Source organism: Octopus bimaculoides, chromosome 2 (genome assembly GCF_046866305.1).
Source record: "Octopus bimaculoides isolate indiv1 chromosome 2, ASM4686630v1, whole genome shotgun sequence".
Lineage (NCBI taxonomy): Eukaryota > Metazoa > Mollusca > Cephalopoda > Octopoda > Octopodidae > Octopus > Octopus bimaculoides.
This window is the reverse complement of record NC_142929.1, coordinates 11,742,757-11,759,362: the sequence shown is the minus strand read 5'-3', so window position 1 is coordinate 11,759,362 and position 16,606 is coordinate 11,742,757. Positions and strand designations below refer to the sequence as shown.

General features: G+C 31.0%; 1 long non-coding RNA gene across 1 annotated transcript in view; it reads left to right on the top strand.

Moving 5' to 3' along the window:
* LOC128250467 (uncharacterized) overlaps positions 1 to 16,606 on the top strand; it is an 80,483-nt gene that overhangs the window by 658 nt on the left and 63,219 nt on the right. The gene's annotated exons all lie outside the window — the stretch shown is intronic.

Here is a 16,606-nt window from a genome sequence, read left to right as displayed (position 1 = left end):
TTTTATTATATAAATTGCATACAAAATGTTATGCTTAATAACTGACTTATTTATCATATTTATGTTAAATGAGCCTTTTTCTTTGACCTTGTGACATTGTTTCTCAACTGAAATTTTCATTTTTATTCATGCTTTTTTTCTTATGACTTGATTTCCATTCACCTTAATACCAACCTGTCTGAAATTGCCTCTGGTTTTGTTAAACTAAACTGCCAATTTTAAAACATTTGTATTTAAATTAAAAGTTTAATCATTTTATTTAAGAACCTAAAGTGAGTTCCAAGCACCAGCTTAATAATCACAAAAAAAATTCTATTTTTCAAAATCCATCCAAATTCTTGATTATTTTCAGATTTAATTGAAACACACAAACTGTGTATTTTTATTAGAAATAAAGTCACTAAAAGACTTTTCTAATCTAATTTTATACAATTTCAAAAACTATAGAAATAAAATGTCCAAGTAATTATAGAATACAGAGATTAGTTTTACAAGTTTTGAACTCAAATCTATTGCAGGAATTTTGTAATTTATTTGAAAAATAAGCTTAATTCAATTATTAGTTTGTTGGCCAAACTGTGAGAAATAGGTACCAGCTGATCCTCTAAGACTGCCAATTGCAATAAATTAATATCTTTTCTGAAGAATATCTGTCTTTCATCAGCTTTATGCCAACAAATTTGAGCTGTCAATTCATAAAAGCTCCCTAAGGCTTGAGAACCACAAAGATTAATTATGACAGTAGTTCAGTTATCATCACATTGTAAAAAAAAAAAACTGTTTAAACTTTGAAAACAAATCTTACATATTAAATAACAATCAGATTTTTAACACATTGGTCGCCAAAAGACTAACTTGTAGATGTAATTTTCAGTTTTCATCAGAAACAATCTCATATTTCTCAATTTCTCTGAAAATGGAAACCAAGACCAAGAAGTCCTTCTTGTAATAGGAGAAGGATGGGAAGGGAGAAGGGCTTTGTGAGATTTTTGTTTCAAATGAAATTTTAGAAAGTATCAATAGCAGTTTGAAGATTTGCAGATATCAGTTTGCCATTGAAATAATGTTGGGGCAACATAACTCTAGTGATGGGTAAGTCAACAAAGTAGATAGTTAAGTTGTGTGAATCTATTTAATTTAGTCAACATCAAAAAGCTAGTGACTACAGATACTGAGTGGACTGTGAAAAAGAAGACAAACTAAAAATATTCCCTTCTATTCTTTTTTTCTCTCATCTACAGTTTCATTTCTTCTTTCACTTCTAAATTCATAACAGTAGCATTCTATATTCCTTCCTTACTCTAAATAGTCAGGCATCAACCACCAAAGTCACTTTATAGACTTCTACATATCCTCTGAGTGGGAAAGCTTAAAGCATCCTACAATAAAAATTAATTACAGTTTCTCCTTCAGCAATGTAGAAAGAACAACTCTGATAGAAAAAAATTATGAATACAATTTTTGTTTCACTTATGAAAATCAAACAGATTGAATATTTACATTATTTACACAAATTCTTGGCCTAATCATTTGTGCAAACCATGCATTTTTTACATCAAAACTGTATCTACCACAAAGACTACATTTTATTAACTTCAGAGCAAAAATATGCTTTATCCTCAGAGCACTAACCTCTTCCCAAACTCAACTATGCACTGTTTAATGCTCACATATCTGCCACACAATCCCAGTTCACACATAAACATGTGCACCACATGAGTTAGGCAGAGTAAGTTGATAGGGTTAAGATGGATGGTACTGACAAGCCTTAATGTAACGTCTTGTCAGGAAGCTTTCAAACCAGTTAAACAATGACAGCAAGAATTACCCACAGGCAGATAATTTTGTCAAGACAATATCAGGAAAATCAAAGATCAAAAAAGATTCAGCAAGATCAAGGTCAATAACTGACCTTTTGCTGAAAATAAGTGAAATTACATTAAGGTTTTAAATGCTGATACAAGAAACTGAAATGCCTTTTTTTTAGTTTGTCTACTGCATTCCTTTCTAAATATTGAAAAACTGGAAATCTACAATCTAATAAAATTCTTGATCTTAATGTACAATGGGAGGTATTAGAAATAGGAAATTATTTTGAAGATTTTGTAGTGAAATACTAAAAACAAAAAATTTATTTTTAATAGCCACAATTCTGTTTCTTATTCAACCACCAAAAATATTAGAGAATCAGAGACTTTTGATTCATGGTAATTGTTTTTTTTTTGTTGTTTATTCTGATATTTTACAAAGTATTAAAGCTAGAATGTCCAAATGATTACTAAATAAAAAAAAATTGTTTTTTAAAGTAAGTTATTAGAATATTATCTATATGATCCACATTGAATAATCTTAGTAAGCTACAGGTACACCATGTACACTAAAAATTGAAATCATTTACAGGAATAAAGTTACAAAAATACTTTTACAATTTTTTGTAATGTATTTTACATTCAAATATTGAGTATATATATATATTTGGTATATGGAAACTGAAAGAAGCTTGTGGTGTGTGTGTGTGTGTGTCTGTGTATGTGCCGGTGGTGTATGTGTGTGTGCGTGTGCCTGTGTCAGTGTATGTGTGTGCCAGTGTATGTGTGTGTGCCTGTGTATGTGTGGCTGTGTGTGTGTGTCTGTATCTGTGTGTCTGTGTGCATGTCTGTGTGTCTGTATGTGTGTCTGTGTGTGTATCTCTGTGTCTGTGTGTGTATCTCTGTGTCTGTGTGTGTATCACTGTGTCTGTGTCTGTGTGTGTGTGCGTCTGTGTGTGTGTGTGTCTGAGTCCCTGTGTGTCTGTGTACCTGTGTCTCTGTGTGCCCGTATTTCTGTGTGCCAGTGTTTCTGTGTCTCTGTGTATTTGTGTCTCTGTGTGTTTGTGTCTCTGTGTGTTTGTGTCTCTGTGTGTTTGTGTCTCTGTGTGTTTGTGTCTCTGTCTCTGTGTGTCGGTGTCTCTGTGCCTCTGTGTCTCTGTCTCTGTGTGTCTGTCTGTCTCTGTGTGTGTGTGCCTGTCTGTCTGTATGTGTGTGTGTGTCCCACCACTACTTGACAACTGATGTGGGCGTGCTTATATCCCCATAAATCAATGGTTTGGCAAGAGACAGACAGAATAAATACCAGGTTTAAAAAAATAATAAGTAGTGGAGTTGATTCATTTTGCTTAAAATTCTTTGAGACAGTGCCCCAGCATGGCTGCAGTGTAATGACTGAAACAAGTAAAAGATAACAGATATATAAATATTCTTGACTACCAAAATCCACTCATAAGGCATTAGTCAATTTGAAGCTGCTTCAGTCACAGACATTGTGGGATCAAACCCAGAACCATGTACCTGCAAAGCAAACTTTTTAAAGATATGTTCTAAGAAAATATATACTTCCTTTCTTTAACTCTTTGGCTAATAATGAATCAAATATATTTTCTGACTATGCAAAGGAACGCAAAGAGATTACACATCAAACATTGTGCCTATTGTCTTCTTGACTTCCTTGTCATCAGGAATTTTTTTTTTCTCTTAATAAAATACACAAAATAATTGACGCAATATTTGAAATTATAAATTACTTTGAAGTGTATGATACATATATGATTACTGGAAACCTCTTTTGAGTTAAATGTTCACATCTGCTGCTAATTACCTGAGACTTCAATAGCAATTAATAGATTCATTATTTTAATGTATTTTTTTAGAAAGGCTCATTATGCTTTTTTTCTTTTTTTTTTTTATCTATAAGAGGAGAAAAACTAATATTTTAACTTATTGAAATGCTAGAGAATTTAATTAGGACATCCAACTGTTGAAGATGAAAATCAGAAGATAGAAGAAAATACACAGCAAAAACTTACAGGTAAACATCATTTTTCACTAAAGTGACATAAATAATAATAGTAATAAGACAAAGAATATTTTAAGTCACTTATTAGCTGATAATATACGACTTGTACACAATGACAACACAATTTATATAATAACATTAAACAGGTGTAAAAAAAATTGCATTGTATTGAAAAATTGAAATAAATCAATAAACAAAAACATTAACCAAGTTGAAAGCCGATGACTTTTTAACTATTTTTCCTGGATTCTTAGAGACAATATTACTTTCTACTTAAATGGTTATTAATCAAAGTGAAAATTGAAACAACAAGCAGCAATAACTACAAAAGAATGATCAACAACGCTATTTAAAACTTCATTTCTAACTCATTTTAAAATAAACAAGATTCACCATTTCACACATCAGTAAGACATATGAAAGAAATTTAGAAATTTATTCTCTTCTTATGCTTCAGATATTTTAAATAAACTACCACCTTTACGTACACACCAAACTATTTTCAATATGATGAAATATACTTTAAAATCAATACTCTGAAATTTTTTGTTTAATGCTTCTTATGTCCTCTTGACTTCTACTCCATTATTAATTCAGGATTTCAATAGAATACATGAGTCGAAAGTTAACAATGTAGTGAACAAATTTTGTTCAAATTTAGATGAAATTACACCCATAATGAAGAGTAAAATCATTATGGTTAACAGTAATTCTTATCAAGAAAACAAGAGAGGTAATTCTGAAATTCAAACTGATTAAACTTTCAAAGGTGGAGTGCAGTGGTGGTGAGTCAATTTAATATTGGTGTTTAGGTAACATATCAGTATTGATTTATCCTTGCAGCCAAAAGCAAAAGTTCGAAATATATTTCTAGTTTAGCAAGTAAACTTCATAAGAAATTATAAAGAAATAATGTGAAGTTTTAAAATAAAAATTAAGCTTTATCATTCAGAACAGAAATTACACTAAGAGTTAAATATCACTAATCACATTCAAATGGATATTTATCATCATTATTGTTTTAACATCTACTTTTCTATGCATGCATAGGCCAAAAGGAACTTACTAAAATTTCCAATGGCCAGATGCCTTTCCTATCACCAACACTCACTTGTTTCCAAGCAAAGAAATATTTCCCTGCAATCAAACATGTTTTCATAAAAGATTGGAAACAAATGACCCAGCTTGTATGATGGTGACACTCGTTTACAACTATCACGTGATGTCAAGATGAAGCACAAACACATATATATACACATATCATGGCTTTCTTTCAGTTTCCATCAGCAACATTTACTCACAAGGCTTTGATCTATCTAGGGATATAGTAAACATTTACACAATGTGCCACACAGTGAAACTGAACCTAAAACCACATTATTGGGAAGCAAACTTCCTAGCCATGCCACATCTGCAGATGGTTATCATCATAAAAAATGAGAGCCAGAAGCACCAATATAGCTAAAGTGTTATGCAAAGTAGAATAGTATATATGGTAGGCAAATTCATTAGGTAAAAAATAGGCATGGGGTTAAGACTAAAAGTGTGAAGTCTTGGTAATAACTTAGGCAATAACTCAAGCAAATTTTACTGTGAATTTGTTGTCATAAGCAGATTTTACTGTAATATATAACTAATTTTTGTATTATTCTATTTATTATACGAAATAATTATGTACTACTATTATTTTTTATAACCTATTTTCAAATTTCTATTTATTAATAAATAATTTTAAAAATTAATTTTTTTAAAGTGCAAAAAATATTTTGAGTTATTTTTAATTTTTAATAGAAGTAACAAGTAATAACAAATAGAGGTAATAACTTGTAATAAAAATTTTAGATTTAATAAAAGCTAATATTTTCTAAATCTAAATATTTTATTTCAAATTTTATCCTTAGCTGCAATATTTTCAGTAAAAATTTTCTTCTCTACTTTACCAGATGTAATAACTTGTCCTGAACTTTTCCAAATTTATAATCTTAAGAATATTTCTCTTGCTTGCATTTTTCCATGTAACAACCTAATTCATTCAGCCCAAGTTATATATACATATAAAAGAATTAAAATGAGGATTCCAATAGAATCAGGTTCTTGGTATGCACTGACCTTAGATATCATATTACACTCTCTCAAGAACAGACACATCTCTGCTGCATTCCTGGGATACTCTGTCAATCTGTAAAAATTATATTCTCATCTGATGATTACAGTCTTTTATAATGATGTAATGTTCTCATTCTTCATTAAAAGTTACATGGGAAACGGCTGTAATGAGCTGACACATCTATCATGTTTTTAGCAGCAGATGATCAATATAAGACTTAATTTATTAAACAAACTTCAATAAACTTCATGAAATAAGTGAAATGAAGCAGATTGGATGTTAAAATGGATTATACTTTTATTCCATAATCCTAGACAATTGTTTCTGACAAAAAGGACCAAGGTTTCAATAAAGAGAACATCACATACATTAAATTTGTACACTTCAGTAGGTGAGATTTAAAGGAAACACTTTATTAAAAAAGCATATTACTCTACTTCCAGTATTTGAGTACTATTTTCTCCACCTTGTTTCACATTTATGTGCTTACTCTGGTGTGCATATATATATAAATATATATATATATATATATAATTAATTTTAAAAATGAAGAAACACAAGAAAAAAAAAACAACAGGAGGAAGTGGTAAATGCAATATATATATATATATATATATATATATATATATATATGAATTTTCATTCCATTTTTTAAATTTACTATAAATCTTAATAATAATTAGGAAAAATTCATAATCATTAGATGCTCCTCAGATCATACAAGGAGCCAGTAAATTAAAAATGAAAAGAAAACATAGTTGTAGAAATTCCCATAGAGCAGTTTGGATGAAATGGCTTAGACCTGACTAATTTAATGTTTAGAAGACTAATATGGAGATTCAATAGCAAACAACCATCAATGAATAGACCAAGATAGTAAATACATCTAATTAAAGAGTTTTTTTTTTTTTGATTAATTTGGTAGAGTTGCCTACTCCCTTTAATGAACTGATTTCTTTTGTTAATAGAATATCGTCAGTTTAGATATGCTTGCATTCATTAATAGTTTATGTGCTTGCACCCGTTCACTAGCTTTTATTCGGAGTCAGAGTTCGTCATCTTCAATTCATTCTATATTACGACTCATAAATAAAATATTGCAACCACTAGAACCATTACTGGCTTTACAAATAAATAGTGAGGCATCACTTCCAGGATGGTAACTTGGGTATCAAGAAATTTATGGTGCTTGTGACAAAAAAAAAATCATATTTTTTGGATCCGCATGACTTTGTGATCTTTGGTACAAGTGCATAAAATGCCATAGATAAGTTGATCTTAAACCCTTAGCATTTAGATTATTCTATCAAATGCATATTTATTCACACTGTTTTGAATCAATCATATATTCTATTGTAGCTTCAATATTGCATTGATGTGATTTATTACTCTTTTATTTGTTTCAGTCTTTTGACTGCAGCCATGCTGGAGCACTGCCTTTAGCCAAAGAAATCGACCCCCAGGACTTATTCTTTGTAAGCCTAGTACTTATTCTATCGGTTACTTTTGCTGAACCACTAAGTTACAGGGACATAAACACACCAACATCAGTTGTCAAACGATGGTGGGGTGACTAACACAGATACACAATATATATATATATATATATATATATATATATATATACAATGCGCTTCTTTCAGTTTCCATCTACCATATCCACTCACAAAGCTTTGGTCGGCCTGAGGCTATAGAAGAAGACACTTGCCCAAGGTTCCACACAGTGGGACTGAACCCAGAACCATGTAGTTGGGAAGCAAGCTTTTTATCACACAGCCACGCTTGTGCCTATGATTGTTTATTTTTAGAACGACATTGTAGGGTAGGTGTGAGAGGCCAGATCTGGTCAGTTTGAACATAAAATGTATAGAATATTTGGGCCGGATATGGCCAAATTAAATGCTAAAGGGATAAAATGTGACACATGTAGAATAATACCACAAGGCATTTTGTCCAATGCTCTGGCTCCTAAGAAATGGATATTCAAGACCTGATTCTGTTTAATTGTCAGTGTTGCTATTTGTTTGCTTGAAACAAGCAAAACAGATAACCCTGACTTGCTCAATATGGTTATCATGCAGTGAAACATTATTAAACTTTACCCAGTTAACCCAAATATTGGATAAACCATATGGAATCTGAATTAAGAAAGTGACTATCACTTCTAACATCCTCTTTGAGTGCTTGAGTACATTCTAAGTCTGCTAAATGCGTGCAGCACTACCACCAAAAGATAATAAATTTATCACGGATAAACTTGTTCAATAACATAATAAATAAGTAAGTCTGAGATAGCTTTGCACACCCTACAACTAGCTGTATTATGAGACATACTAGGCAAATGAGAAATATAAGGACTAAAGTTGAATGACATTCCATCAGTACACATCCTGTTTGTTATTCACTCTTACAACTAACATAAACACCCTTTCTTATTTAATATTCGGCACTCCCTAACTAACATCTTAATTTACCTACAATACAAATTTATTCACTTCCTCCTTTCTTTGTTATTTTCTTATGAAAACTTTCTCATTCACTTTCACATTTTCCCTCTAATAAACACATTTTTGCAATCAGAAATTATGTACAAATTCATCAATAACTTGTTAATTGGAAATTATTTTCTTCATATTAATTCTGTTCTTGCAGTATGGTACAAATCATGCTGCAATTTACTTTCAAATGCACACTCAGAAAGAAAGATTAAAATCAAACTGAAGCAAAACAAAGTTTGTATATTCATTCTTGAGTAATACTTAGAACAGTCGAGTGAGTTCATTTAATAAGACAGTGCACACTGTGACAGTAATCCCCAAATGTAACACAATACAGCTTGTGTTGCCATGCAATTTTCATTGATATTTTAATAATTAGCTATCTTTCAGTATTGTACTTCAGAATATGGCTTCAAAGGAAAGTAACAGTCCAAAGAAGAAGCATTTAAACCTATCTGTAAACAGAAACTGTAACTAATAATCCGGAGACAGAGCATTTGTAGCAAGAGTTTGTGAAGAGTGTAAATGCAATCAATTTCAAATGTATACAATGAAAAGGATGAACAGTAAATTCTAAATTATCCGTTGGTGCAAAGGGATGTTTGAGAGTTACAAACGATACTACTCTTGAGGAGGAAGTGCCAAAGTGTTTTATCCATCAATGATCCTGGAGATTATATAATGAAGATATCTGGATGAAGTTCTTATAGTCATGCAAAACATTCTTAAGGAAGACGCACAAAGAAATGAACTCTCAGTAATATCAGGAACTACAACCTCAAGTCTGCAACAGCTTCATGGAAAGCAGTCAAGAATATCACTTAAACCAATGCCTGGAAAAACTTTTGTATAAGAAGGAGGTACAATATGATTTAGGATTCCTGACAAGGGATTCTAATCATGTTTTAGAGGGTAGGTGAAACACATCATGGAAGACAATATAAAAAAAGAAGCTAGGAGATTGTGAAGATGACTCCGGATACCAAATGTTAAATGAAGAAATGGTAAATGAAATTCTCACTGATGACAGCAGTAATGGTAAGAATGAGAAAGATAAACCAATGCCCAAGAAATTAAAACTCTTTGTTGTATGGGAATCACTTGATAACTTCAAATTTTTCATTGACTTGAAAATAAGTGATATTCAGTAGTATTATCCATATCCTCAGATATTGATAATATAAGTCTTAACCCATTAAATAAGCCTTAACCCATTAGCATTTAAACCAGTCATATCCAGCCAAAATAGTTTACTTGCTTTATGTTCAAACCAGCCAGATGTGGCGTCTCACACCTAGCCTAGAATGTCATTTTGACAGTAAACGACCACTTCATTGAAATCTCAAGGTTACAAGATAATGCAGGATAAATTCTCAAAACAATATGAATAAATAAGCATTACATTTGACAGAGTAATCTAAACACTAAAGGGTTACAGGAACTCACTATTTGAAAGTAGCATTGGTAAGGTAAATACCTGAAATGCAGCTCATCTGTCTGTCACTTGGATTCATTGAAACACTGCTGCAGCTGCTAATTCAGCTTCTGGTATTGATGGCCCAGCTGCTATTGATTACATCACTCCTCAAGTATTAATTTTCAAGTGTGCTTATTGTTATGCTAAATAAATTTATGAAATATATATTTGTTTTTACATAAATGGTTATATGATGTTTGCAATATTTTTCTGTATTTTTGTTACTTTTTATCTTGTTCCATATCCTGTGTCTATATACCCAAAATCAGAGACAACATTAACATCTAGAATTAGTCAACTTGGACAATCAGCTAAAACGGATACTCTTTCCTACCTACACTATGTGGTTTATGAGGGTTCACTGTGTATGGATATTTAATAAGTGAACAATCTTTAGCCTTTGAAAACTTCTTTTATTTCTCAACTGAAAGACAGAATAAATGAGAGAGGATGTCAAGAGCTTCTCCTGGCAGAGAAGAGAGAAGGAAAGAAACAAAAACTTTCAGTAAGTGAGACAAGTACAGGTCAAGTTACAATACTTTGTGACTCTGTGAATGGAGTGACAGGTGGTTCTTTTGAACTAACTGTGGTTAATACAAACAAAATCCACAGCAGACTGGTGGATTAGCAGAGACTTTGAAGTTGCTGATATGAATCTACTATCATGAAAAACATTGTTTCTGACATAGGAACAAGGGCTGAAATTTTAGGAGAGATGTTATCACACTTCATACATTTAAATGTTACTTTATTTTATTGACCTCAGAATGTTTGTGAATAGTAAGAATAAGGTTGTTGAATGCTATTTATTGAAAAGCATAAATCTATTGTTAAAGGCTGAAAAACTGATTTCTACTTGCTGTGTGCACAAGAAGTATAGACACACAAATACACAAAATTCAAGTATTTTCTGTCATTAATAACCAAAAGTTTCCTTTTAATCTGATTTAGGGAGGGGTCTTAATTACATAACTCAAGTTTAACACATTTTGTGACACCTCAAATTTCATTCTTGTATTTTAGAGTAAAAAAAAATATGTTTTAATTATTTAACCCTTTTGATACCAATCCACCTGAAACTGCCTCTGGCTCTATAGTACAAATGTCTTGTTTTCAAAAGTTCTGAATTAAAATCTTCCACCAAACCTTAGTCACAATTTATGTTCCTAACACTAGCTTAATGATAACTAAGTATTTTTTACTAAATTCTTTGTTATATTTGAAATTTATTGATAGTAACTCAGAGCATCTCGACAGAAATATGGTCAAAAAAGGGTTAATAGAATGTATTATATACAGAAATATGGTAACAAAAGGGTTAAACCATCCTCATCATTTAACATCCACGTCCCAAGCTAGCATGGGTTTAAAATATTTGATATGACAATTTCTGTTTTTCTATACATGATCCCACCATTAACAAATTGATTAGTAATATTACTTTGGTCAGATAAAAGATATAATTTTTTTCTTTTCTAATAATATTTATGCTTGAAGTATTTTAATTTTTATGATTTATTGAACATCTGTTTCCTTTCAAAATGACTGGGGTGGGGTGGGGTTGATTCTGTTTATTTCAACATATTTATTACAATATTTAATCTTTTATGATAGCTTTGGTTATAAATAGGTTTGTAGTCAGCAAGAAACTTATCTTTCTTGCCATCACTCTCACTTCAGTAGTTTATATAGTATACACTTTTCTTGACTTTATACTCAATCCCATGTTTGGCTTCAAGCTGATTTTCTTTGTTACCAGCTTTCTTATACGGATAAATTTAGACATTATGTAGGTTATAAAGCGTATACCCTCTGATTCACATCATCATTAGTGAGTAATAAACAGATAAATGTAGTTCAGATGAAATGAACTTTGAAAGTTTCTTTTATATAAATTTAGCTTTATTGCATTGTGTTTGGGGAGAGTCATTCTCTTTTAGTGCCTTATTAATCTAACACACTCACCGGTCTGATTTCCACTCATTTACTTATAGTAAAAAATAATAAAGAAGTAAATGAAGAAATCAGACCAGTGAGTGTGTTAAATTAATAAGGTACTATAAGAGAAAGACACTCCCCAGACACAATAAAATATGCTTCAACACACGAATTCACATAAAGAATCTTGTAAACCAAATACAAAAACAAAATAGATTTATTGTAGTGTATATAAAATCAGTTTAAGCATGGTAAATTAAATGAATTAGACAGACTAATTACTAAGCATCTATGTGGTTCATCAGTAACTCGCCTGAAACCACTTCTGGTTCTAAGACACAAATATCCTCTTTTAAAGTGATCCAAATCAAAATAGCTTAAATAAAAAAATTATTTTACTAAAATTTTGATTATTTAAAAATTCAATTGAAGCAAAGGTAGCACACTTCTTCAGAAGCATAGTAGCGAAAGGGTTTTAGTGGTTGTGTGGTAAGTAGTTTGCTTCCCAACCACATGATCCCAGGTTCAGTCCCACTACGTGGCACCTTGGGCAAGTGTCTTCTACTACAGCCTCGGGCTGACCAATACCTTTTGAGTGAATTTGGTATATGGAAACTGAAAGAAGCCCATCGTATATATATATATATATATATACATGTCTGTGTTTGCCCCCCCCACCACCACCACCACCACCAATATTGGTGTGTTTACATCTCCGCAACTTAGCAGCTTGACAAAAGAGAGAAATAGAATAAGTACTAGGCTTACAACAAATAAGTCCTGGAGTCGATTTTTTCAACTAAAGGTGGTGCTCCAGCATAGCCACAGTCAAATGACTGAAACAAATAAAAGAATTTTTTTTTTCTTCTTGAATTAGACTTGGTAGGCTGCAGTTCATTTCAGTATTGTGTTGAGTTAAGAATGAAATGGAAGTGCCTATTTATGCTCTAATTTAGAATATAAATTTTAATGTCCCTCATCAGAGAGAATTTATTTTCTCTATAAATTTTCATTAGTTGAGTTTTAATATTATGTAGATTAAATTCAGCAATAGGTAAATAACTTTGGCTTTCTGCACATATAGTCACCTCGAAGAATTATCATCATCTTTAGAGTGTTTCTTTCATCAAAACTTGTAGTCAAATTTTCTTTTAAAATAAAATCAAGCCCTTTTATAAACATACTTAACTTTGATAACAGGACCCTGTGTCTTCATAAGAGTTTTCAAAAGGTTCTTAAATGAACTCAAAATATGGTATTTATATGTTCATCATTTAAGAGTTTTATCTTTTGAAATGCTATGTTTCAATATACTCATTAAATCAAATTAAAAATTTAATAAAGCTAAATATCCTCGTTACTTTTTAGTTAAGGAAGTTATATCATCAACATGCATTATGCTCAACAGAAAGCATAATGCATATTAATGTCAGTTTTGTTTAAGTGTATTATATCATAATAGTGAAGGTTTAATTGCTTAGGAAAATTTTCATCATCTCCATTGATGATATGAGAATGAAAATTCAGATGGTTACATTTATCAATAATTTTCTTCAAATCACTATTGAGACTAATAAAAACATCACTATTATTGGTTGTATCAAAGTTAGAAACGGGAGTTATTTTGTGAATGAAAATCAATATTGTGAATAGCAGCAAGTGGAAGTGAAGCAACAATGATTGGCAGTACCAATTATTTTTGTAATGAGAGAAATTCTTCATATCTTTTGAAGAGAGTTTGTAACATTTGCTGGCATGTATCTGTTATTGCAAAGGCTACATTCTATTGATTCAGCATTATTATTCTATGCAGTGTTAAGATAGGACAGAAATTTATGCTCATTCATTTAGAGTAGATTGGGTTACTTACTGAGTGGTTTTCTGCAATATATCAAGTTTTGTTTCAGGGATTTCACTCCCAATTCATAGATTTATCAATAGATTTTGGGATCTAGATGTGTAGATATGCTTTTGTATATTATTCAGCAAATGCCATTCAATTTGAGTAGATGTATGGTAACTGAGACTTTAAGAATTGACATTGTGATTCTAGTACTTAGGAAGTGTTGGAATCACATTTTCTTTTAAGGAAAATTACTATGCCAAGAACTCCTTTAACCAGAACTGAAGCAGTTGTGGAAATACACTATATAGCTAGTAACAGTCAGTTATGCTTTCTTGATGAGGCAGCAGTCGTCTCTTTATTGTAGTAAAAATGCATTTTGAAATTAACAGGAAATTGAATAAATATTAAGTTTTATTTAGTTATAAGAATATAAAACAAAAACAATTTGATTATAAAGAAAATTGTTTTTGATGTTTTCCACAATAGACTGTTTGCGCACACATATTTTTGAATGGCAGTAAATTCTTTGCATATTGGGTTCTGAACGATTAGAAAAATATTATTTGCACACAGTAGTATCATTGCTGTAATCAACCATAACTGGCACTCCATTTGTTATGACGACAAGGGTTCCAGTTGATCCAATCAACAGAACAGCTTGCTTGTGAAATTAACATGCAAGTGTGGCTGAACACTCCACAGACATGTGTATCCTTTATGTAGTTATCAGGGAGATTCAGCCTGATACAGAATCAGACAAGGTTGGCCCCACTGAAATACAAGTGCTACTCATTTTTGCCAGGTGAGAGGACTGGAGCAACATGAAATCAAAAAGTTTTTTATCAAGTAGAATATCTGATAATACAGTTCTATATTCAAGAGATGAGGAATTATGTACATTATTTACATTTGACGGATATTTGTCCTCATCTTGTTTGTTGTTAATATAATGTTTCGGCTGAAATACCCTCCAGCCTTCATCAGGTGTCTTGGGGAAATCTCGAACCTGGGTTCTCATTCCTAAGGTATTTTTCGATATTATTATTATTATTATTATTATTATTATCATTATTATTATTCAGGTCACTGCCTGGAATCAAACTCAATAATAATAATAATAATAATAATAATAACATTGAAAAATACCTTAAGAATGAGAACCCAGGTTCAAAATTTCCCCAAGACACCTGATGAAGGTTGGAGGGTATATCAGCCGAAACGTGTTAACAACAAAGAAGATGAGGACAAATATCCATCAAATGTAAATAATGTAGAATATCTGAGTTATGGAATTTTAAAAAGATATTTACCAATACTAAAGTCTTACAACTTAACAATTCCAACCATAGTATTATAAATTACTTTGAGGAACGTTTGCCTTTTTTTCTTCATGATGCTGCTTGATAATAGCTTTATACAGAGTAACAGTTTTTTTTTCTGAAGAACAAAATCTAACAAAATCCTTTAGCTTTTGTGCTTGTTAACAAGGAAAGATAAATAGAAATATATTGTAATGGTAAATAACTAAAAAAAAATTAGATTAACAAAGGTTTTACAAAGATTGAAATTGTGAAGACTAATTTAACCAGACAAGTTATCTTTTCAGCAATTTTCCTAAGCAGCATTTATGAGATCACTTATCAGAACATTTATATTTCATTACTTACACAACCCAATATGCAAAGAATTTACTGCCATTCAAAAATATGTGTGCGCAAACAGTCTATTGTGGAAAACATCAAAGTTTGCTGACATTTGATAGCTGAATAAATACCAAACAAATATTCAGATTTTTTTTTTTAACAGAAAATACTTATATGATCATAGGACAAAATCCTAACTAGAATTTTGACTAATATTATATTTAAATCATAAAGCAACTGAGTTTCACCTATGAATAAAAACATGTCACCAAACTTAAAAAAAAAGAAAAAAGAAAAGAAGGAAGTGAATTACAGAACAATTCTCCATAACTTGTTCCAAGTTATCAAAAACTCTACACCAATAATAAAATACTTTATAAAATTTGTTTAGAATGTCCCATTTACATCAAAGCATGTTTTCAAACAAATACCATGTTTTGAATTCTTTGAATTTTATTTACAATGAATCTGATTTTTTTCTTCTTTTTATCAATAGCAAATTTTATAGGCTTCCAGTATTTCCAGTTTTTTCCTCCTCCTCTCATTCTTTTGCTCTCTCTCTTTCTCTCTCTCTAATATAGATTACCAATATTGCTCTGAATTCAATTAACAGATAAAAATATGTAATCTTATTTATCAAAACTGAAAAAGTAGGTTCAATCTTTTTATTAGAATTGAAACTGAATTCAGTCGCATTGTTGTGTTGTTGACTAGCCTCAGCCAGTTTCTGCCGTAGTAAATTTAAAACATGGAGGCATTCAACCAAACACTTAGAAGCTGTCCAAAAATTTGATACCCTTGAATTTGAGTTGCTATATTGTTAGATTCTACATTGTATTTAACTTAGACTGGTAATCAGAGGAGTAATCAGCTAACTAACCATTACCATCTTCATTTTACATCTTGATTATTTTTGACTGAATATGTCTTCCTAGGCAGTGTTTTATAGACAGAAGCCCTTCCTGTTCCAAACTGGCTTCTATGGTATGCAAGAACATGATATCTTTGTTCCAAAACCAGGATGTATACAGTAAAAGTTAAATAGTTACTTGAATAATATTTAATGTAATCAACTAGACAATATTAAATTGTCTAGTTGATTACATTAGCAATACTTTCCTTAGATAAATTTCGTATATTTGGTTTCTTTCAGTTATGCTTTAAGCACAGTAAACAAGTTAGCCAAATAACCTGTTATAAATGAATAAATAAATAAATAAATGAATGTGATGTGAGTGGTTGTTATTTAATCCCAGGTTAGTTCTG